The sequence below is a fragment of the Ambystoma mexicanum genome, chromosome 6q (assembly GCF_040938575.1).
Source record: "Ambystoma mexicanum isolate Mex_15411 chromosome 6q, UKY_AmexF1_1, whole genome shotgun sequence".
In the NCBI taxonomy this organism is placed as follows: Eukaryota; Metazoa; Chordata; class Amphibia; order Caudata; family Ambystomatidae; genus Ambystoma; species Ambystoma mexicanum.
The window spans coordinates 1,210,456,837-1,210,481,438 of record NC_090937.1 but is presented as its reverse complement, the minus strand read 5'-3'; positions in this window follow the sequence as shown (position 1 = coordinate 1,210,481,438).

Sequence of the window (24,602 nt, the reverse complement as noted above, 5' to 3'; positions counted from 1 at the left end):
TACAAACAAATGATTTCCTCAAATCCTTACAGCCTTATCACTATCAAAAACCAATGTATTATCAGGAACACATGAATCTTGTTGGAAGAATTCAGGTCCTTGGGGAACAAAAGCCCTATGGAAGCCTAGGTGGAGTTTCAGGTAGGGTAGGGGCAGAGAGTGGTGGATAGTAGAATTTGGAGGTACAGAGAGAAAGATTAGAAGAGGTTACGTTATAGGAACAGGTGGTGGCACAAAAGAAGTAGAAGGTGCAAGAGGAAGTGTCAGTGCAGAAGGAGCTCAAGGTGTAGGAGGAAATGGAGAAGGGGCGGAAAGTGCAACAGGAGGTGGAGGTACAGAAGCAGTTGAAGGGGCAGTAGGAGGTACATGTGCAGAAGCAGTTGAAGGGGTAGTAGGAGGTACAGGTTTAGAAGTAGCTGAATGAGAAGGATGAGGGGATACAACATCAGGCAGGTGAAAGAGCTGAGAATGTGGGAGAGTGAAAAAGTAGTCAAAAGAAGGAAAGAACAAGGTGGTGGGTGGTGGGCAAGAGTGGATAGAGGAGGTAAAGAAGTGGAGATAGAGAAAAAGTAAAATAATCTAAAGAGAGGAAGGGAGAGAAGCCTAATAGCACAGAGAAAAGGACAACAGTTGGAGTAGTAGATAAGGAGCAAGATGTAAAATGGGGTGATGGTGCCAAGTCCCTTTAAGGTGCAAGGACTGTGACATCCAGAAAGTAAGACAACACCAGTCTGTGGATTGTCTGGGAGGAGTGGGAGAAGGAAGAAGCATGTGGTAGAACATTGAAGAGGTTAGTCAACAGCCACCTCAATGGCAAGAGGCAAGTCTTAGCAACAGGAGTGAAGGCATCTGTGGGCATTGACTCAGCAAAGAGTAAATTAAGACAGAGAAGAGTGCCACATGCTTACCAAGCATCCCAAGAGACTCCAGGTAGTTCACCTCTGGGATATAGTGTGGGACTTACTTAATAAGAGCCAATACATGCAATATCTGAGTAACCCTACTCCAGCTATAGTCCACCAAGAAAGGAAACAGCCAGCAACTAGAGCAACTGTCTTCAAAGCATATACACACGAGACTGTGAGTGACTCCACAGAGAGACCTAGAGAGACTTTGCATGAAGAATCATTTCACTGTCAGAAGCCTTTTCATTCCATTCATACCTTGTTGAGTTGCCCAAGACGATGCAAAGCCCTATTAAAATGTTTCTGAACTAAGTTCATGAGTTGCTTCCTCTTTTGAATCCATTGGGCTTTACGATATTTTCCTTTTACTGATGGCATATACTGGCCTAGAGTAACTGGCAAAGAGAAGCCCTCCTCCAGTCAAGTACGCTCTGGCAATTTCCATTGTTCCTAATGGCCAGAGCTTGAGCACATGGCAGAAAGCCTGTTCTGCCTCTTAACACAGCTTGGTGCACACAACCAGCCTGCAGCTTGGCCTGGGTTGAACTGGGTGGAGATACTGGAAACCCTTTGGGTTCAATCACTTGTTTACACTTGTAAAAACCAAGCAAAATCCATATACATTTATAGTTACTGTCAAATTCTCTCCCAAAATTCTCCCAAATCTGAAGTCATATGTGAGACTTCCCGTGCGTCTATCTGCATTTGATAACCAAGGCTGTGTGCACCAGGCTCACTTGCATAGTTGCAGTGCAGTGGCAGCTGAATACAAAGGAAAACAAGGTAGTTCACATGACTTCCTTAATCACATTGAGCACCTGCCCCCCTTTTCTTATGCCAGCTGCCTAAAATAAACCAGCAATGGCAGGTGAGATGAAGGTCAGAGGGAAGTTGCCCATATGCCTTTAAAGAACCAGCTAACCCGACCTCTTCTTTGTTGTTAACCTCACCCAGCACACAGAAATAGAGGCGGCTTCATCTAAATTATAATTCAGTAATAGATTCAATGACACTTCATGTCACAATCCCCAGAATTCCTTGTGCCCAGGCTTCAATTCCTGTAACCATAAAGAAGTGATGGCCGATTTTGTTGTGTAACATAAAGAAAAGAAACCACATCACCTTTGTTGCCACTTCCGCAATGTTCCATGAGATCAATCAAATGTACTGATGGAAATGTTACACTTTCATTAGTTATTGACAATCTCACATGTTAACTTGGCACACAGCTATTGAAACATGTGAGAGAAAAGATGTCCCCTGTCCCCCCAGATTTTATGGGTCTCCTATGCCCCTTTATTCTATGGTTAGGGCCCATTGTGAGTGTGGTGGGTGGGACTAGGGCTGGATTGTTGGTGGTGTGGGTGGGAGTGGGCTGTCTGGGGAGGTATTTTGGTGGGTGGGGACACAATTGCAGGGTCAGGCCACAAATTGCCCCGAAGTCAGCATAACATTGGTGTTTCCCTGGGAGCTGCTGTCCCCATGTATGTTGACCATCCGCAAGCCCAGGCTGCACCTCTGGCTCTGCTGCATTACAGATGTGACCTCCAGGGAGGAATGGTGATCCTGCAGGGGCTCCCTTGTACTGCTGCTGGACTTGGGGACAGTCGACTCACTTGAGAGACAAGGTGCCCAAGGACCGAGGCTTCACCTCTGGCCATCTGGAGTTCTGGCTCACTTACGTTATATCTTTTCACTCTGGGAAAGGACAGGGACCCTGCCAGGGCTCTATGGTACTGCTACTGGGCTTGAGGATGATCAACCCGCAGGGAAGACACCCGCCCCAGGCCATGGACATCACTGCCACCTTCCTGGATCCCAGGATCCTTCAGGGAGGTATTGGCACACTGCCGGGACTTCCTGGTGGGGAAAAACTGCAACACAGGCCAGCCAGAACTCCAGGACTGTTGGAGATGATGTCCCTAGCCGTGGGCATCCATTTCCCATGTGGGTGTACCATCTCTAAGCCCCTGGCAGGGTCCCTTTCCATCCCCAGGGCCAAATTCTGTAACGCAGCCCAACCAGAGTGCCAGGATGGGTGGGGGTGATGTCCCTGGCCTTGGGCAGCTGTCTCCCATGTGGTTTGACTGTCCCCAAGCCCAGCAGCAGTTCCAGGGAGCCCCAGCAGGGTCCCCAACCTTTCCCAGAGGGAGAAGCTGTAACACAGGCCAGCCAGAGCTCCAGGAAAGTCAGGGGTAATGTCCCTGGACTTGGTGGACTGCCTACCATATGGGCGACCATCATGTTGACTTTGGGAAAAGTAAGGTAACAGGCGATAGAAAGCAGGAGGCCACCAGGGTCATCTTGTTTCCTATCAGGAAACAACTGATTCCAATGGAAGGGCCTGGATATCCCCAAAATGGCGGATACTCAGTGCAACTGTCAAATTCAGCATGGAGTTGCCACCAGCCCATACCCTGCTCTGTGGACCACACACAGCTGGAGCAGGACGATTAGGTACGGCCAGTTCGGTGCGGGCTGATTCGCCGTGACCGCTTCTGCGCAGGCGACAAATAGGCGCGCCCATTTCGGCACAGCGATGTTTGGACGCAAGGATCTTTTGGCGCTGTTTTTTTTCATTACTGTTTTTTTCCCTATTCTTTTTTCTCACATGGGAGGGTTCAATCTTTTTTATTGTGAAATGTTCTAATATTTATTTCTTTTATTTTTATAAGACTGTTGCATCATGGCGGTTAAATATGTAACTTTTGCTGCCCCAGGCACAAGGCCAGTTTGGTCTTGTGGTTAAGTTCCAAGCCTCACAATGTTGCAGGCCATGGTTCGTGGCTGAGCTACAGCTTTTTATTTTATTGTATTTGCAAAGTATCCCATTATTTTTATTTTATGGAAAAAAATAAAGAAAGGTTCAGTTTATCCACAAACCATAGCCGTCCACGACTTTGGGGTAGAGAACTTAATGCAAGGCTAATATCACCATCAAATTTATAAACATGGCATGCATATAAGAATGCGAGTGCCTGGAGGCTGTAAGCCCTGGGGTGGACTATCAGGGAGGAGAGAGGTGGTAGTGGGCAGGTGGTGGGAGTAGAGAGGTGGTAGTTTGCAGGGGGTTAGAGGTGGTAGTGGGCAGGTGGTGGGGGAGAGAAGTGGTAGCTGGGAGCGGTGGGAGGACAGGTGGTAGCTGGCAGGGGGTAGAGGAGAGAAGTGGTAGCTGGAAGGGGTGGAAGGAGAGGTGGTAGCTGGCAAGGGTAGGATGAGAGAGCTTTTAGCTGGCAGGAGTGGAGGAGAAAAGCAGTAGAGGGTATGGGGTGGGTGGAGCATAGAGGTAGCATCTTTCAGGGGGTGGATGAGAGAGGTGGTAGCTGGCAAGGGTTTAGAGGTGGTACTGGGCAGGTGGTGGGTGGAGAGAGGTGGTAGTGAGCAGGGGCTGGAGGAGAGAGGTGGTATCTTGCAGGGGGTGGAGGAGAGAGGTGGTAGCTGGCAGGGGGTTAGAGGTGGTAGTGGCCAGGTGATGGGAGGAGAGAGGTGGTAGTGGGCAGGGGTAGGAGGAGAGAGCTTTCAGCTGGCAGGGGGGAGGAGAGAAGTGGTAGCCGGCAGCGGGTAGAGGGGAGAGTGGCATCTTGCAGGGGGTGGAGGAGAGAGGTGGTACCTGGCAGGGGGTTAGAGGTGGTAGTGGGCAGGTGATGGGAGGAGAGAGGTGGTAGTGGGCAGGGGTAGCAAGAGAGAGCTTTTAGCTGGCAGGGGGGAGGAGAGAAGTGGTATCAGGCAGGGCGTGAAGGAGAGAGGTGGTAGCTGGAAGGGGGTGGAGGAGAGAAGTAGTAGCTGGGATGGGTGGAAGGAGAGGATGTAGCTGGCAGGGGTAGGAGGAGAGAGCTTTTGGCTGACAGGGGTGGTGGAGAGAAGTGGTAGCTGGGAGGGGTGGGCGGAGAGGTGGTATCTGGCAGGGGTAGGAGGCAAGAGCTTCAACGGCTTTGGTGCAGCGGCCAGTTCGGTGTGCCCATTTTGGCACAGAAGCCTTTCTGGCACCGTCGATTTGGCACGAGGGACATTTGACATGGCTGACCTTGCAGCCACGTCTAAACTTCCTCACGCCAAATTCAAAAGAATAATTCTTTTCAAATGCAGCATGTTGCATGTCGGCAATTAGCAGCTTCTCATGCCACCTGTTGGGATAAATGTCACAGGTGCGGTGGTTCACTTCTCTGCTGCACCCCCTTCCAGCTACCACCTCTCTTCCCACCCCTGCCAGCTACCACTTCTCTCCTCCACCCCCTGCCCACTACCACCTCTAACCCCCTGCACACTACCGCCTCTCTCCTCCTACCACCTGCCCCCTACCACCTCTCTCCTCCCTGATAGTCCATCCCAGGGTTTACAGCCTCCAGGCACTCGCATTCGTATATGCGTGTCATATTTGAAAATTTGATGGAGCTATTGGCCTTGCGTTAATTTCTCTACCCCATAGTCTTGCTTGTAATGGTTTGTGGATAAACTGAAACTTTCTTTATTTTTTCAGTAAAATAAAAATAATGGGATATTTTGCAAATAAAATAAAATAAAATCTTGTGGCTGGGGCAGCAAAAGTTACATATTTAACCACCATGATGCAACAGTCTAATAAAAAAAAATATGTAAGAGAGAAATATAAGCAGAAAGAGCGGCACACCCTCTTTTGCCGTCACTGTTTACATCAACTCACAGCCACAATTCTTTTCAAATGCAACACAATAGCATTTCCTGCCAACATGCTGCATTTGAAAATAATTATTCTTTTGAATCTGGCGTGTGGGAGTTTACACGTGGCTGCAATGTCAGCCACGTTCAAACATCCCTCGTGCCAAATCGACAGCTCCAGAAAGGCTCCCGCGCCAAAATGGGCATGCCGAACTGGCCGCTGCAGCCAACTGGCCCTGCCAAACCGGCCCACGGTGAAACGGCCGCACCAAAAGTGGGTATACCACACAAGTTCCCAAAACATACACTAGGAGTACAGGGTTGTACTTGCACCCATGGCTGCCATAAGGTATCACAAGGGTCTTTTCACCATGACCAAAAAGAGGAAGAGCCGCACCACCAGGAGTCCCACATGAACTCCTGGATGGAAAACAAGTCAGAACATACATGATAAGGCAATAAAAGACAGGCCCTGTCCATCCAGTGCATTTTCAGCATTACAGCTTCTAGCTCCGGGCAAGAAATGGGAATGTCCCGGGCCTCCCTAAAACCACTGCTGAGCTTGGTGACGCTCAACCCACATGGTAGTCAGTCACCCAAAGCCAGGGATATGTCCCCCTACCACCCTGGAGCTCTGGCCAGGTTGTGTTGCAGCTTCTGCCTCTGGGAAAGGAAGGGGACCCTGCCGAGGCTCCCTGGGATTGGCGCTGCACTTGGGGATGGCCAATCCACATGGGAGACAGCTGCCCAAGGCCAGGGATATTACCCCCGACTTTCCTGGAGCTCTGGTAGGCCTTAGTTACAGGTTCTCCCTCCGGGAAAGGTTGGTTACCCAGCTGGGGCTCTCTGGAACCACTGCTGAGCTTGGGGATGGTCAAACCACATGGGAGACAGCCACCCAAGGCCAGGGACATCACCCCAGACCATCCTGGAGCTCTATTCTGCTTGCTGTCATTTGTTAAGCAGGCTGGTCTGAACTGGCCTGAACGCTTTGCTACTACTTGAATGCGTTGCTGTTAACATGTGTTGCGGTGGAGAAATTTCCCTGACGAGCATTGAAAACTTTTCCTGAGAAAAACATTGCAAGACAATGTCTATATTCGCTCCGGATTCCTCCTGAACCAATGCTGTTGATGATATAGAAATAGAGACTAAGCCTGTTCCTAGAAAAACCTGGTTCTGAAAAAATAATATGCTAATGATTATGAAACCGCTTTGCATTTTGATTACACTGGTCCCAATAGTTTGGTATCTGGAAACTGTGCATCATTTGAACTCTCTTTTAACTGTGACCAATGCTCCTACCGCGAGGAGCCCAGCACCTGGGCTCTCTTATACTCTCCCCTCACAAGAAGTGAAATATAGAAAAGGTTACGACAACAATACATTGCTATTGATTATGAATATGACTCATGCTATCTTGAATAGGTCCAATTGTTGGGTCTGCTCCCATTTACCCCAGCATGGTGAAAGGCAAATGGGTTGGTATGTACATCCTTTGCCACTTAATACCACCTGTTATGCATCATTGAGAGCGTTATTTTATGGAAAGTGGAACGATAGTGTTACTGGTCAGTTTGATGGAACAAACATAAATGAGTTTGAAAGATTAGTATTGGAACCGTTAGGTTGCTCCGTATTCACAAGCGGAAGCAGAATAAACACGGTAACAAGGAGTCCAGTAGATAGACTCTCTAGGCCTTACAAATCCCTAATCACTTTTAAATGGCCCCTTGGAAACAAAGATGCTGTGCCTCCCCCCTATACTATTAATCACATTCCAAGTTCTGTCCCATTTTGCCTACGGAAAAAGGGCTCCTATCCAGTGGGAACGTTTACTAGATGCATGAATACTGCCGTACTTGAGCAAGAGGAGAAACCATTATATATAGGAGGTCCTGTTTATTTTGTATGTGTAGATCAGGCCTATCCATGGTTACCTTGAACTTAGGAAGAGACCTGTTATTTAGGTATACTTTTACCTGGAGTATTTATTTCCAAAGCTTCTGAAATATCAAAACTATCCAGATCTAGGCCACTACCGAGATGATACTGCACGACAGATTGCAGGGGATATAGCAAAGTCATTCATACCATTTTGGGTCAAGCAATAAATTCATGGAATATAAGGAAACTGTCCGGGGTGTTAGAAAAAATGATAAATTAAACTACAGACATACTCTATAATATGGCACTAGACCAGAAAACAATCAGATTAATTGCACTTCAGAATAGAATGGTACTTGATATAATCCTAGCTGATCATGGAGGGGTATGCAAATTGGTGGGGTCAGTGTGCTGTGTATGCATAAGTAACTCCTCCCCCACGATCTTTGAAGGAATCAAGAAATTGCATGTCCTAAATTCTGAAATTCATGTTCCTACAGGTGGTTGAAATTTGAATATAAATTCCTGGTTTTGGGAACTGCTGCGTTCATGGGGATGGAAACTAATTGCAATTTTGGTCATGATATTTGGAATCCTCATGTTATGCTGTTGTTGCATACAATGCCTGACAATCCTTTGCTCCCAAATTACAAATGAGGGTATACACGTGATCAAAATGAAATCTCCTCGCATATTAAATGAAGGTGCACAACACAAAAATTAAACAATCAAAGAATGTATGGCAATTAATATTTCTGATGACGATTACAGTAGTATGGGTAGTTCGGAATTGGACACGTGGTCTGATGAAGACGCAATGTATGGATGATGCTCTTGGCTTACAGGCAAAAGGAGGGTTTGTAGACCAGAAACAACCCTATAGTATGTATAGTATGTTGGCCAGAAACCATTCGCATCATGTGACAAATATCGCAATCGCAGAATTGTCAATGTAACCAGACGGCATCCATTTTGTGAAATGTCAGCCATCGGCTTTTTTCTTTTCTGTCAAAAGGCTTTGCAAAATTTATTCTATGCTTCGAACTCACACATGGTGCAAGGCCACAGCCTGAATCTTGAAATACTAACACAGACAGGAATGTCGAAGAGATACATTGTTCTTCTCTCTCACTAAGTCCTTGAAGACGAGCAGAAGCCGCTTCTAATCAGTAGTCCTGTCTAGCAAACGCTGTAGTAAAAGGCAGTTAAACCATGAATTATATTTTTCTAGCGGTACTCCTTCTTTCGCGGCGAGTGATATTTTCTGCTTCAGAACTGTCTGACCCTTAGCTCATGAACCGAAACACACAGATAACGTGCTAAGCAATGTTTCTCTGCTATGAACATGATACTTTTGCTGAACTAGGAGCTATAAGTTCCCCATAACAAGAAAGCTGTCTCTGCTGCCATTACTATGTTTAGACTGAATGAAGACTTGTCATAACGTATCATATTTGTCACTACTTTCGATAACCGAACCCTAGCCTGAATGATACGTTTATGGGCGGATCGAATTGCCTTCGTACTGATTGTTACACGGCCCATGGTACTAGCCGTTTAGTTATGGTTAAGTTGCTGACTCTATAGGAAGAGCACTTTTTAGGCGGCTTATAACTTCGCGCTCCCTGGACGAATCCTCACCAAATTTGGTGAGGTTTGGTCCAGGGGGGGCAAAGTTATAGGGGGGTCCCAAAATGCCTTTTTTCCCATAGACTGAATGGGGAAAAAACTTTGCTCATGCCTAAAGCCCAAACCACTGGACAGATTTTCACCAAATTTGGACCAGGACAAGCGGCTTGGTCTCGAAAGCGTGCTTTTGTAAATTTGGTGAAAATCCATCCAGTATTTTTTTTAAAAATTGACCAAAAAGTAGCTCAACAAAAATGTGTGATATCTATGTTCAGTCCGTGGACACACTTCCCTTGTTCGGGCCGCAGACAGTGTCTTGATTGGCTAATCGGCTTGTGTCATGTCCGCGGACATGCAACATGTTTGCTGATTGGATGGTGAAGAGCATGAAGTGAGTCAGATTTTTGGAAACGCCCGCCATCTTGTATCCGCGGACGTCCGCAGACAGTACGGTGTCAAATGGTGGGGAAATACAATTTTGGCAAGTGTGTTGTTTTGTAAGACTGTTTGGGGATGGTGGGGGGTAAGGGATGGTTCAAATAGTGTATCTATTTATGTGGTAAAACAATGTAATAGATGGGTACCCCCTACGTCGCTGGCAAAAGGGGAAGCAACCAGCAACATAGCACAAAAATCAAGCCAGCGGATATGTAAATAAGTCTACTGAAAGAAGCACAATCCCACCGGCAGTCGGGAGCGGTCCCTCTATAAACTCCTCAGATCACTGCACATAATTCACAAAAACATTTATGAAAAATGTGTTTTCCTTTATTTAATTAGAAACATTAAAATGATTATTAAATAAGTCAGAGCTCATACATGAATAAGAGTAAATGTAAATATAGAACATACAACTATACAGCACGAATAAAGTGCATAATGTGAAGAAAATACTAATTTCCCAATCGACTGCTAAGAGCTTGCTGCCAGATCACAAGCTTGGGAATGATCACCATTGTCCCCAAATAGGTCTAAGTCAGTGTTGGTGGATTAAACCCACTCGAGAGATTTAGGTGGTAGGCACCGCTGTTGTGTTTGTTGTGTCCGCGGACAGTAGCGCTGTCCTTGGTGTCTGTAATCGTTCCATATGGGAATGTCCTAAGGACACTATACCTGTCCGTACTGTTCACAGGCAAGTTGAAACTGTTCTAAGAATGCACGCGGTGTCTGGGATGTCCACAAATAAATGAAAATTGAGGTGTTCTGAGGATACTATACCTGTCCGTACTGTTCACGGGCAAGTTGAAACTGTTCTAAGAACACACCTGGTGTCCGGGATGTCTGCCATTAATCAAAATGGAGGTGTTCTAAGGACACTATTCCTGTCCTACTATTCGCAAGCAAGTTGAAATTGTTCTAAGAACACACCTGGTGTTCGGGATGTCCGCCATTAATCAAAATGGAAGTGTCTTAAGGACACTATACCTATCTGTACTGTTCGCAGGCAAGTTGAAATTGTTCTAAGAAAACATGTGGTGTTCGGGATGTCCTCAAATAAATGAAAATGGAAGTGTCCTGAGGACACTATACTTGTCCGTATTGTTCGCAGGCAAGTAGACACTGTTCTAAGGACATCCAAGGTGTCCGCAGACATTAAAAATGCCATGAGGCCTAGTTAAAAATGTTTGATTTTATGGGTGTGATCATACTTAAAAATGTTTGATTCTATGGGTGTGATCTATGGGTATGATATGCTGCGGTGGTTGCTACCAGGGCCAAGATTCTTGGGTGCATGGCCAAAGGCCATGCACCCAAGACTCTAGGCCCTGGCGGCAACCACCACAGCATATCATACCCATAGATCACACTCATAGAATCAAACATGGGTGTGATATGTTTTGGAGTTGTGGCCAGAATGTACCGAAGACTGAAGTTATAAATACTTAAGTTATAAGCTACTATGGGTGTGATATGTTGTGGTGGTTGTGGCAGGGTGCATGGGTGAAGGCTGTAGGCTGTAGGCTGTATACTCAATACTCTAGGTCCTGACCACAACCATTGCACCATATCACAGCCATAGATCATACCTATAGATTTGATTATCTTTCAAATGGTTTCAATTATACTTACTGCATGATTTGTTGACATTCGATACATTTTTTATATGAGTTTGGTGCCTGGAGGAAGTATTCTTTCTCATGTTCTGTGATAAAAGAAAAGAGAATGTTAGTGTATGTATTCTATAAAGACTTATTACATTTCATAATACATATTTCAGTTTTTTTACCCTCATATTTGGTTTACAAACCAGTGTACTGTGCATTTTGCTCAGTTTCTGTGTTTGTTTTTTAAATCATTGGGTCTGTTGGATTAAAAAACCCTTTTTTGTTTTGCTACAGTCTATTTGTTTGTTTCCTTTCAGTGTTTACTTCTTGCTTTTGGTTAACTGTTCAATCTGTTGGATTGTTGCAGATTTCTGAAGCATTTACATACCTGGTGGCGTATTGTAACTGTCTTTTTTTAGTTGTTATACAATCTTGGGCTAGTTAGATACCTATTGGCATATTCTAACAGTTTGTAGTATTTTCATTGAACTTTTTTTTTTAATGTTATTACATTTTGGTTTTAAGAAAATTCAAAAGTGTTTGTAAGATTTGCTGGTAATCTCTGCTTTAGAGTAACCATCCACATTTTTGTTGCAGGTTTCTGAAGCAGTTAGATACCTGATGTTGTATTCTAACTTTAACGTTTTTTTTATTTTTTTTATTTAGTGGTATTGATTTATCTGTTTGGTTGTTATAGAATCTTGGGGTATTAGGATACCTGTTGTTATATTGTAATAGTTTATAGTTTTCTAATTGAAGTTTTGTTAATGTTTAAGTACAGATTAGTTATTAAATTTTGGTTTTAAGAAGATCAAATAAGCATTTGTAAGATTTGCTGGTAATCTCTGCTTTAGAGTAATGGTACTATCATTACATTCGAACCATCCACATTTCTTTTTTATATATGCAGTGTAAAGACCTGCATTGGTTGTCGCTCCTGCCTGGTAGATTATACCTATTGTTGTGAAGGTTTTTCTACCAAGTGATACTTGATCATGTGTGAATCCAGTCAGCTTGCAGTTGTTTTTGGTACCATCTGCATTGTAATGTAGAAGCATTGGTATTACATAGTTACTATGTGTTTGTATTAGTAAGGAGGGGCGATTATCTGAATTGCAGTTAGTACATAATCTGCCATGGTTTGCATGTTGTACAAATTGCTGAAATGGAATGGATTCACAATTTGGTATGGATACATACACGAAGAGCTTGTTAGGGATTTCTTCTTGTGTAACATTGTTGCAGAGAGTGCAGGTATGTTTCCACATGTATGAAATCTGGAAGATTTCATTTATAGGTATGTTTTTGTTTTCCAATACTTGTAGTAAGTACATTCAAAATTCTTGTGGATCTTCTGGTGAGTTTATAGTGAATTTTAACATTCCAGCACAGTAGTCCAACTTTTGTCTTATTCCGTGAACACTATACGTGTTGTCAGGATTGTTTTTTGTGTTTCTATGGAGGACTAACATTTGCAAACACAGTTGGTCTGTTCTGTGTAAGTAAATGTTGTCAACAATTGGTGGCAATTGAAATATAATATTAATTGCTACATTTGTGTAACAACTTACACCAGTTACATTTGAAAATTTGAATGGACCAGGTAGTTCTGTGTCCAAGTCATTATTTCGGAGTGTATGTTGCCTTTTTGAAGAAGTACCTAAGTTACTTTGACTAATAGGTTCTTGTTTACTTATTGTGATTGATGAAGTATTAGCTTCTTTTACTCTCTTTGGAGGATTTGCAGTCAGATTCTGTTGCATCTCTGTTTGAATTAGTTCTCTTTCAAGTTTTACTTTTTGTGGAACAGGATATGCTTTTAGATTGGGGGTGTATAGTGAACGTAGTCTATTGTATTTTAGAATGCAAGGAATATCAGCGTTGACTTTACTTGCATCAAAGTTGATTAGAAATTGACCTTCAAGTGTACGTAAGCGTGATAGTGCTACGTAGCTCATGCCTTCTTTAAAGACTGTGTTACCAATATCTATCAATGCTTTGTCTTTGGTAAGACCTTGGGATTTATGAATGGTAACTGCATAGGCTATAGTTAGAGAACATTGTTCTCTACGTACATACATGTCTTTGAAGAGAAGGAATCAAGTTGTTGAACGCACTATCCTTTTTACTTTTGAAAGTTTGTCAAAGAGTATATTGACAAACTGAATGTTGTTGTAACGTGGGTATGTTTGAAAGCTAACAACTGTTCCCAGTGCTCCATTAACTAGTCCTTGCTCCACGTCCAGGTCACGTTTAAGCATTACTCTACAGTTTAAGGATAATTTTAATATTTTTTCCAAGCCAGCTGTGTTTGAGATTGAATTTTCTAAGGTATTTAGTCTTTAGTCTTGTTGACACATAGGTAGTGTAATACCATGTACGTCCAGTTTGTCTTTGGAGCAAATTTCAATTATTGTTTGCATTTCTTTTTTTAACATTGTTTCTTTGAATTTGGAACAGCTTGCAAGAGTTGGCATTAAGGCCATACAATTGAAATGTTTTTGTGCTAATTGTTCCATAACATCAGTAGCACATGGGTTATCGCCATAAAGTGCATGGATGTGCCGGGTTTTTAATATTGTTTGTGCTTCTTGAGATAGTACACCAACTCTAATACTTTTTAAAATGTTGGCATGTAGATTGGTGCATGTTCACTGTTAATTCTCTGTATTGGAAATGTTGCTAAAGGTTGACATTTCCTATGCTGCCAATAGTTTTACAGCAGAATTTGTGTCCTAAGGTTTTAAAAATAGGTTCACCTTTCACTGGTATCAATTGAAGAAGAACTCCACAAACAATAATGTGTTTTCCTCAAAAGAGTTATTCGTAGTTTGTTTTAAGTACTTCTTACAATCTGAGATGAATCAAAGCCAACATTAGGTTGGCGACCATGCTCACTTCATCTATTAGTAGCATTTTCATTTGTTTCAAATCTCTGCATAGTTGCATTGCAGCTTCTGTAGAAAGTTTGTAATTATCTAATTTGTTTTGGTGTTCTACTGGAAGGAGTAGTAATCAGTGTAAAGTGACACCGCCTATGTTGTGAGCAGCTAAACCTGTGGGGGAAGTTACAACAGCTGACAGTTTGTTGTTTGGCAATTGATAAAGGAACTTGCTAATGGTTTTGATTAAGAATGTTTTACCTGAACCAGCTTCACCACTGACGTATAGTAGTATAGGTTTATAATTTTGGCAGGTACATTCTTTATTTTCATGCTGTACACCATGTGCAATTTGTTTTGTTACTTCTTCGAAAACGGTGCGCTGCTCTTTTTTTAGTTTTTATTGAAGTGCAGTTAAGTCTTCTGTGTCTTCTTCAAAGTGAAACATGGTGTTTTCTACTTCTGGCATAGCTAATTCTGCCTCATTTGCTATTAGTGGCTGTCCCAGTGGTACTTGGCTTCCTGTTATAGAAGGTTGACTACTGTCGGGAGTGTCCTTATCTAGTTGGGCCTGGAGTTCTTCTTCATGTTGCTGTTCATTTTGCAACATTGTTTTGTACTGCATAAAGTTCAGATCGGTGATAGTGCTTTAATTTGCTTTGAAAGCATCTTTCTAGCAGTCATAGTTATCTAGTAACTCTTCTTCTTTTCTCCATGGTTTAAAAAGTTGTAGGAGGGACATGTAATATAGTTCTTTCTGTTGAGGAGTTTTTAATGAAATTTGATATTATTAATTAAACTTGGTTTAGTAAGTTTTACTAAGCTGCCTTCACAATCTGTCACTGTATATCTACCTTTGCTTTCATCAGGTTTTATATTATTTTTGTATGCAAAGTTTTGGGCTATGTGGTATAGACATATGTTTTCCAAAGTGGTACTCCTGTTCGGGTAGTATGTGTCTACTAAATTGTTTTTCAAAGTTTCTTGGCTGTTTGGATCATTTTTGGCTATTGTTTCTATGTCACCATATGATTAGAGAACTCTTTTTCTAGATTTAGCAGGACGAAGACTTAGCCATACTATATGTTCAGATTTTCCATACAAAGCAGTACCAGTTAAACAATCTGCAGCTTCGTAGGTGCCACATTCTCTATCCGGGAGCATTTTTATTCCTAAACTGTACAATTTCTGAGATAGTGTTTTGTCTGATGATAGGTCATTCCAGAGGTCTTGAAGCTGTTTTTTCTGCTTTTGTTAAGTATGCTGTAACATATCATGCAACTGCAGTGGAATTGTCTGCAATGTACTGCACATCTAAGTTTGCATTCCATAGGTGGGAAATGATTGCATTGTAATCATTGATATATTTTGATTCTTCTTTTCTTTTTATGTAATATGTGTTCTTAGGTGATTTACCTTTAACATTATGTCTAACTGAAGACATGAAGTTGTTTACTTCACCTGTTTCTGTGTCTGGTCTAGGGAAACCAAAGGGGCATTTGGTGTAGTATTTCCCTTTATTTTTGTATTTGCAACAACAATATTGGCTACAATTGTGTCTTTGAAATTGTACAATTTGTGCATGAAGGTCACTATTTGTCATTTGTGAAGGGATTTCACAAGTGACATATTTTTGGATAAACTGCAAAATAGTGGCATCACTGTCTTGACCAAATTTTAGGAGCATATTTAATCCATAAAAGCATGTGGATATGTGGTGCTCCTCTGAGTGTTGCACTTCTCCAAGTGGAGGAACAGTTTTATTACAAATAAAGTATAGCATAGCAATGAAACGATGATGGAAATATCTTGAAACATTAACAGGATCTAGAGAGCAAATTTCTCCAGGTGTTAGTATATCTAGTACACCCATACATTACACCCATGTTTGATTCTATGGGTGTGATCTATGGGTGTGATATGCTGCGGTGGTTGCCGTCAGGGCCTAGAGTATGTCTATGTTTGTTTTGTTTTTGTTTGATATGCGTAGGAATTCATGTAAATCTTCCCATGCATATTCTGCACAACTTAATGTAACAAACCAAGTGGGTGGTCCAAGGTTTCTGATCATACGTCGGAACCAGTATTTTTTCGTACCATGCATGTTTGCAACAGATTTGTAATACTTGATTGTAAAACCTCATCTTTTTCTTACACTTTTTTTATTAATTGTGCATCCGACATATTTTGAAACTGTGTTCCTGATTTCGATATATGTGCAACTCCGTAAAACATAGAGTTGCTATTTCACTTTCAAAGAATAGGTGGAATATGTATTCCACATTTTGTCTAAATCTGGGGTCTTCAGAATACATTTGTAATGAGCAGTATTCTGATGCTGTTATTTGTGTGGGTCTGTCATCGTATCTTCCTCCTTTGCCAGTAGGAAATAGTAGAGGAAAAGCACATGCTTCTATACTTTTTTCCCATATGCTCATTGGTGATCCTTTGGTTTGTCGCATTTGGTATGTTTCTAGTGCATCATATATGCTGCCTTTAGAGTGCAATGGATGTATTGTATAAAGGTTTAAAATATTGGATACTGCATCAGTATCCAAACGTTCAAATTGACCAGTTTCTTGTGACTCTTGAATTATTTCAGTTGTGCCACTTAAGTTTTCTTCAATATTTATTTCTTTGTAGTACTCATTATTGTCTTTTAAATATTGCAAGGCTTGTCTAACTTTATGTAAGTCGACAAGTTGTTGCCAAATTGTTTTTGTCTTTTGTTGGTACACCATTTACTAAGATAATTAAAGATTGTTCTATTGGACGTTGCACTGCTAGAGTGTGTACATTTTCTGTCAGATTTAATGGTAAATAAACTACTTTGCCACAAATACCTTTTACCAATTCTGAGGGAGGTAATTTTGCTGTTTTTGGTTGAAGACATACTATTGTTTGAAATGGGTGTACTGTTTGAATTGTGATGCTCTCATATAAATTGAGTTGTTGCAGGGATTTCGGTATTGGAAATAATTCCAAATTATTTGTGATAGCACGTGAAGGAATTTGCTTGTTGTCAAGTTTTGTAGTGCAGTAACTGCAAAGTATTAAAGGGTCAGTTATTTCATATTTGCTTTCTGCTATAAGATAGAGAGCTAATTCAAACCATTTGGAATCTTCATTGTCGTCTATTTTGTATGTTATGTCTATAGTTTTTGTGTTAGTTTTATAAAAAAGTTCTGCGGAAACACACACACACATGGTTTGGTATTTCAGCGGATGTGCTTTTACATTTTAGTATTTCTTTTTTTGTATGTGTGTAGTAGAAGGTTGCCATGTGTACAATTGTTGCTAGTTTGTTGTAAAGGTATTGCGTTTTGTAAGTGGCTTTCACTTCCAAAATATTTTTCCTGGATATGGTCAATTTCTTCAAGTAGTTCTGTACCATGTAGAAGATTGTTATTTAAATTGACTGGAGCTAATGCAGGACTTTGGGCATAGTACAGTTTATAGACTAGATTTCTTGTAGTTGGATGATGAGTTGAAATCATTTTGATATGATGGAAGGTGCTTTTGCAAATTGGTCCTGAAATGCAGGCTAATCAATGTCCTTGTAGCCCTGTGTATTTACATACTGGATAGCTATCCATATTTTGCAGCAGTTTCATTTTGATTTTGTCTTTGCCTTTCACATATTGATTGAGAAATTGGCGTAAAGATGTGAAATATTTTTTGGGAATGTTACACATTTTCAGGGGATATTTTTGTAAGCAGTATTTCTTGTTCTATTATGGTATTATTAATGCTTTCATAACCTCGTCCACTGCTATGTATAGCAATCGTATTTGTTTTCTTTTGTTTGTATGCTTCTTCATTAAAATATGGTTCTTTGTTTGTGGTGTGACTCCATTCACCTCCACAGATATTTAAGAAGTTATTTTTGTTGACATTCTGTTTATTGAGAAGTCTTTTTTGTAATTTACTAATTGGTTTTGTTAGTGGTTTCATTCTTTTTAACACTAAAATAAATAATTTTCTTTTGAGTAGGATTTCACTATCTATCAAGGCTTCTAATATTAATTTTCTATGGTAGGTAGGCTTTAAGGATTGTGTATGATTTCTCTCCTGGTTTTATAAGATTTTGAAGGACTCTGCGGTGAAACATTTTTGCTCAAATATTTTTTTGGGGTATTTTTACTTGCCATTATATCAAGATTTATAGGAGTAGATTTAGCAGTAGTGGTAGCTGAATTCTTGAAAATCATTTTCTGTTTCCTTTTACATTTTGATAGAGGAAGAAAAGTTTCTGAACTGGAAACATGTTTAGTTTTGCTAAATGACTGTATTAGCTGTTTTGTTAGAACTTTTTGTACAAATTCTGCTAGAGATGGATGCTTATTTTGGATACTTCTTTTTTAATTTGCTCTACTTCTACGTTGTTTTCTACGGACTTGCTTTTTGGTAGGTATTTTTTGGGGTCTGTTGAAAAAAATAAAGAAGGTATGGGTTGGGTTGTTTTGCAATGCTTGTGTGCTGTGTGCATGATTGTCTGAGTATGATGGTAGAGATGTATGAGATGGTGTGTGGAGGCTATTCTTCTATTTGTGTGTTACTATGCTGGGGTTCAGATGACAGTAGAAAGTAAGCTAATGGTGAGGAGAAGCACACATACTAAATCTAATGGTACAGGATTAAAACAGTACTTTGTTCTGCAGTAATAACATTCAAGAGGCTGAGTTATGTCATTTGTGCTCCGAAAAAATTGGGATTTGTGCAGAATTCTGTCTGCAAATTCCTGTTTAACAAATGGGTATTTGTGGACAGAATGGTGCTCTTATCTTTTTTTGATGCACAAATACCATGAATCAACCACACAGTGTGTTTGAGTAACAGTAAGTACATTATGGCAGTATTGAGTATTGTACTTACTTTTTTGTGTGGAAAGATTAGGTTTCTTCTGAGTTGTTGTTTGTACTTCGGATTCTGCTGCTTTTCAGGAGTGGGTTCTTCATTGTAATTGTAAAGCAAAGAAGTTAGTAATTTTGTGTGTATATAGTATGTAGTTTCCTTTGACTATGTGCAGCCTTTATATTTTATTTACATTATGTTAGTTGAACATGCTATGCAAATAAATAGAATAGAAAGTATATGAAATATGCTTGATTTTGTAAGCCTGTGTTATTGGATGTTAGGAGATAGAAAAAATAATGATATACTTATTTTGCAATTTTTATAAGGTAAATGACAGATAGTTTATAGAAAAGCATGGAATGTATGCATTTGTGAAGGTGTGGGTAATAGATCAGAAGGATATGATGTACATGTAGTGGTGTTATTGCAGTTGGGAGTTTTTCAATGTTACTGTTTATGTTTGTGAGTGTTTGAAGGTGCTTGACCTTATATTGACTGTGTGTAATTTTTTCGATAGCTGTATATGTAAAAAAAAAATTAGATCGCAGACAGGTTTGGAAGTGACCGTTGATTATAGTAGATGAGAAAAATGACAGTAAGTTTATTTTTTAGGTTATACAGATTAAGGGACAGTTACTCTTTTTATATGCATTCATAAGATTTGTATTTGTACTGGGCAGAAAAAATACATACCTGTTGTTTGTATTCATGCATGTGGATATGCATACAGCTGCAAGTAGAAATCTTGGAGACTTGTGCAGTAGTTTTTGTAGTAGGTGCTTTCCAATAATATGAAACTTGTACTCAGAGTAATCTACAGTATATTTGAAGTGCTGAACTCTGATGATGCAGTTAGATGTAGAGGTCTTGAATGTGATTGGTGGATGGCTGTGTGACTGTTTACCCAATCAGGGAATGGCACAGAGAGTGAAGTGGAAATGGTAGAAGGACTGTCTTGGTTATGATATGTCCACAGGACATAACGGAAGTCTGCGGACACCGCAAATTACATACAGGGATTTTGGGGTGGAGAGGCATGCAAATGAGAATGAGCAGAGGAATAGATTGGTCAATAAAGTTTGGTTGGTGTGTTGTGTAAGAAGGCAGTTTGTCAGAAGGTCTTTCTCCTGAGAGAAGAACAGTTAGCTATGGCTGTGTGTTTCAGAAAACAGATTGTCTGGATTTTGGGAGACTCATGGATACATTGGTTGGAGGTACTTGCACAACGCTGTGGAGTAACTACAGATCTTGGATTCCCTCATATGGAAGTGCACTGGCATGGAGTATGCAGAATGAAGTGGCTAGACTTGCTACCTCTCTTTGCTAGTTTGCAGACAGAGCATCATCCAGACATAATTATAATTCATTGTGGAGGGAACAGTTTGGGACATGTGTCAGGAATTTCTTTGCAATTTGCGATGAAAGAAGGACTTGGGATGGATATTTTTCCAAATTCCCAAGTGATTTTTTCTCGTATTGCGCAAAGACAAATGTGGCTGCGTTCTTCTTCATTTGGTCCTCAAATGGAGAAAGCGAGGCGTAATGTCAATAAGGCTGTTTGTGCCTTTCAAAGAGATGTTGGCATGTCCTCTTTTCACATTGAAAATATTATGTTTCGTAGCACAAACATTTTTCGTAGAGATGGAGTCCATCTTATGCTTGTAATCAGATTTTTCTGAGAAATATACAAGATGCCTTGTGTCCTTTTGTGAAATTACAGCCAGCTTTTTTGCAGTAGGTGTTGATTTTGTAAATTTTTTTTAAATACAAAAAATACCACAAAAGGCTCTTTTCGGAGCCACCACTTCCTCCCAAATAAAAGTGCAATAATTTTGATAGGGCAATACTCCAATTTATTTTGATGTTCGCGAACTGGCCGCGGAATTCTAAAAAAAAAACAGTAGCCTGCTCAGTTTATTTCACACTTCTATTTTTTGACTGTGAAAGCCGGCTCTGAAAAGAGCTTTTTTCTTATTTTTTGTTGTTTTGTATTTTTTTTGTTTTTTTACACATGACACACTACGAGAGGAGGGGGAGGGAGGATAAGTGGGGGGACACCAACCACAGGGATAAGAAAGGGCGGGTGGAGAGAGGAAGATGTAGGGTGGGCCTTATTTAGGTAGGGAGCAAGTATTCTCGTGCTCTGAGACCAGAGTCTCAAAAGCAAAGTCTCTCTCCACTGCAGAGTACTGCATTGCAGTACATACACAAAACTGTGACCCTCGAAAGGTAAGGGTCATCAGCATTGTGAATGGCCTGTGAGGCAGCTGGAGGGATGCGCTCTCCCACAAGAGTGTCTCATGTGGTAAGAGGAGCGGAAACAGAGGATGAAGTAGAGGAACTCAACCTACTACGTTCGTTGCAAAGTACAACCTCACGAACGGCCCTACCGTGGAATGACTTTAGGTGACGCTTCATAGTAGTCGTACCAAAACTGTACGAACCAGGCCTCCCGTGACTCAGTACCATTTGCACTCATTGCAGGTGACTTGGTTCGCACGTGCCTTGGGTACGTTACCATGAATGGTAAATAACCGCCACAGCCAAGACTCAAGGTGAGTGCTGGTAGTAGGGACTTCCACTACCTCATCCTCTTCATCCTCTTCATCCTCCTCTGTATCCTCACGCCTGTTCCCCTCTTCAGGCCCTTGGGGAGGTGGTGGTGGTGGAGGAGGTGGGGGTGGTGCTGAGGCAGATGTAGCACCAGGTGGCAGTAGAGGAGCCATGCATGCCATCAGGATTCAGAAGAAAATCTTCAAATATTGGCAGCAAAATGCACTGTGTTCTGTTAGGTAGCCAGAAACACAATGACGATGAGCTCTGAGGTGTGGCCTTTTAGAGGGGTGCTGGTGCGCGATTCGCGGACATCCGAGCTGTCCGCGGACAGAACAAACACCCCAAAAGGGCTCAAAAAAGTAATATCAAATATGTGGAAAGTCAGGGTTATTGTCTGGGACATGTGCCATGGTGCATTTATAGTATAAAATACTGTGGATTGCCCAAAAAAGGTACTTTTAAAATGTTCAGGGACCCGGACAGTGTCCGCAATTCAGGACACACGCTCAGCGTGGGTGCGGTCACATGATGGCGCTGCAAACATGTCCGCAAACGGAAGAGGTTTTCGCAGGACATCAGCTGCACAGGAACGGTTATGCGCATGTGCGCGGGTGTTCTACGGACAATGTTCGGGTCCTGAAATTAATTAAAAGTGCGACACAAACGACGCGAACAGTAACGGACAGGTGCAATGTTCGCAGAACTTACGGTTGTGGTGCACATGTGCGTAGATGTTCTTTAGGCAGTATGGACAGGAATAGTGTTCTTAGAACATCTACATTTTGGTTAATTGGACATCCCAGACACCGAGTGTGTTCTCAGAACAGTTTCAACTTGCCCGCGAACAGTACCGAAGGTGTAGTGTCCTTAGGACACCTCCCTTTTGATTAACTATGGATATCCTGGATATTTCGTGTGTTCTTAGAACAGTTTCTACTTGCCAGCAAACAGTACGGACAGGTATAGTGTACTTAGGACACATCCATTTTGATTAATTACGGATATCGCAAACACCAGTTGTTTTCTTAGAACAGTTTCAACTTGCTTGCGAACATCTCAGACAGGTATAGTGTCCTCAGAACACCTCCATTTTGGTTAATTGGGAACATCCTGGACACCTCTTGTGTTCTTAGAACAGTTTCAACTTGCTTACAAACAGTACGGACAGGTATAGTGTCCTTAGGACACCGCCATTTTAGTTTGATTGCGGACATCCCAGACACTGGATGTGTCAGATTGGACTTGCTTGAGAACATTATGGACAGGCATAATGTTCTTAGAACATCTCCATTCTGGTTAATTGCGGACATCCCGTACATCTCTTTTGTTTTAGAACAGTTTCAACTTGCAAGCGAACAGTACAGACATGTATAGTGCCTTAGGACACCTCCATTTTGATTAATTACGGACATCGCGGACACCTCTTCTGTTCTTAAAACAGTTTCAATTTGCCTGCGAACAATGCAGACAGGCATAGTGTCCTTAGGACACTTCCATTTTGTTTAATTACGGACATCCCGAACACCAGGTTTATTCTTAGAACTGTTACAACTTGCCTGCGAACAGTGCGGACAGGTATAGTGTCCTTAGGACGCCCCCATTTTAATCTGCTTACGAACATTCCGGACACCCGCACTGTCCGCGGACACCTCAACTGTTTAAAAAAAAAAAAAGAAATGAATTAGGACACAATATAATAATTTTACTTATTATATATGGATGTTAAATTTATGACAGAGAAGGTGAAGCAGAAACTGAAACAAGCACAGGAGAATTGGGGGTTGCAAGAGGATTCATATGAGGTGAAGAAGGGCTGGAAGTCTCATCAAAACGTTTTTGTTCATGAAGAGGGTTTGGGGATAATTGACTGGGATATGGTGAGGGCGGAGAGGTACATGTGGGGCAATGGTATCTAATTTTTTCTTTCAAGTGATCCTCCACAAAGTTTTTGTATGGTCTGTTGAAAAAAAAGTGTGTATGTTAAATGTATATACAATAATATTTATTAATTGATTTATATAGAAAAGTGTCTAACATTAGGTTCACTATCTTCAGACATTTCCTCACGTGGGAAATTCTCCTCTAGCCACTCCAGAGTACTAGACATTTCTGTGAGTAAAAAATATATATATCACTTTTTTTGTATCTATTACAGAAATTTTAGAAATATATGAGTAAAATTAAGTACACTTATTAGCTTCTGGTAAGGTGTGTTCTTACTTGTTTGTAGCTCTGCTGTTGTTCCTAGTTGTGCAGTTTCTCTGAGGTAATCATGTTGGAAGCCTAACGTTCTTCTTTTTGTATATTACATTATAGAACATATTGTATTTAAATGAATGGTTGATGTGTTACATATATGGGTTACACTTTTTATTTATTACTACATATAATGTGTATGTGTGCTGGTTTCTGAACTTGTGCAGTGTTCATATGTTATGATATAACAATTTAAGATACCCCCAGACTTTTTGAGTAGTGCGGCTGTTGTCTGCGCCTGTCGCGGACATAGGAAAAGTTTGCGGACATCGAATTCAGTAGCAGGGGTTCAGTATGTTCTATGTTACATGTACATAAAGTCAGGAATATTATTGTAAAGTTGTGCTACTAAAAACCATGAAATTCAGTAAAAAAACATTGTTAAAGGGATGTTATGGTTAAATTGCGCTACTAAAAACCTATGAAATTCAGTGAAAAAACTTGGTTAAAGGGACATTATGGTTCCAAGTAAAATCGAAAAACCCCTGAAATTCGCCAGTTATGGTAAGCTAAGCAACCATAACTCGCACCACCACGGTGCACTGCTAAGACTAACACACAGGACATCAAAGATGCCATCACATAGGTTTTTAGTAGCGCAACTTAACCATAACGTCCCTTTAACAAAGTTTTTTTTACTGAATATGTAATATATATAAATATTGTTGCTTGAGCGTTGCTCGCTCTCTTGCGCCTCACGAGGTCTGGGAACACATGTTGCGAGACGGTGAGACCCAGTCGGCCGACTGAGATACTTTGAAAATAAGCCAGACTTGTTTGGAAATCAAACCTCATGTTGGTCATGTCACTAGTGTATATGGTTATTGTGTCATATGAGGCCTAGCAAGCGGAGACTCCCTGAAACTGCTGCTGGACTTGAGGTCGGTCAACCCACATGAGGCACAGCCACCCAAGGCCAGGGACATTACCCCCTACCATCCTGGAGATCT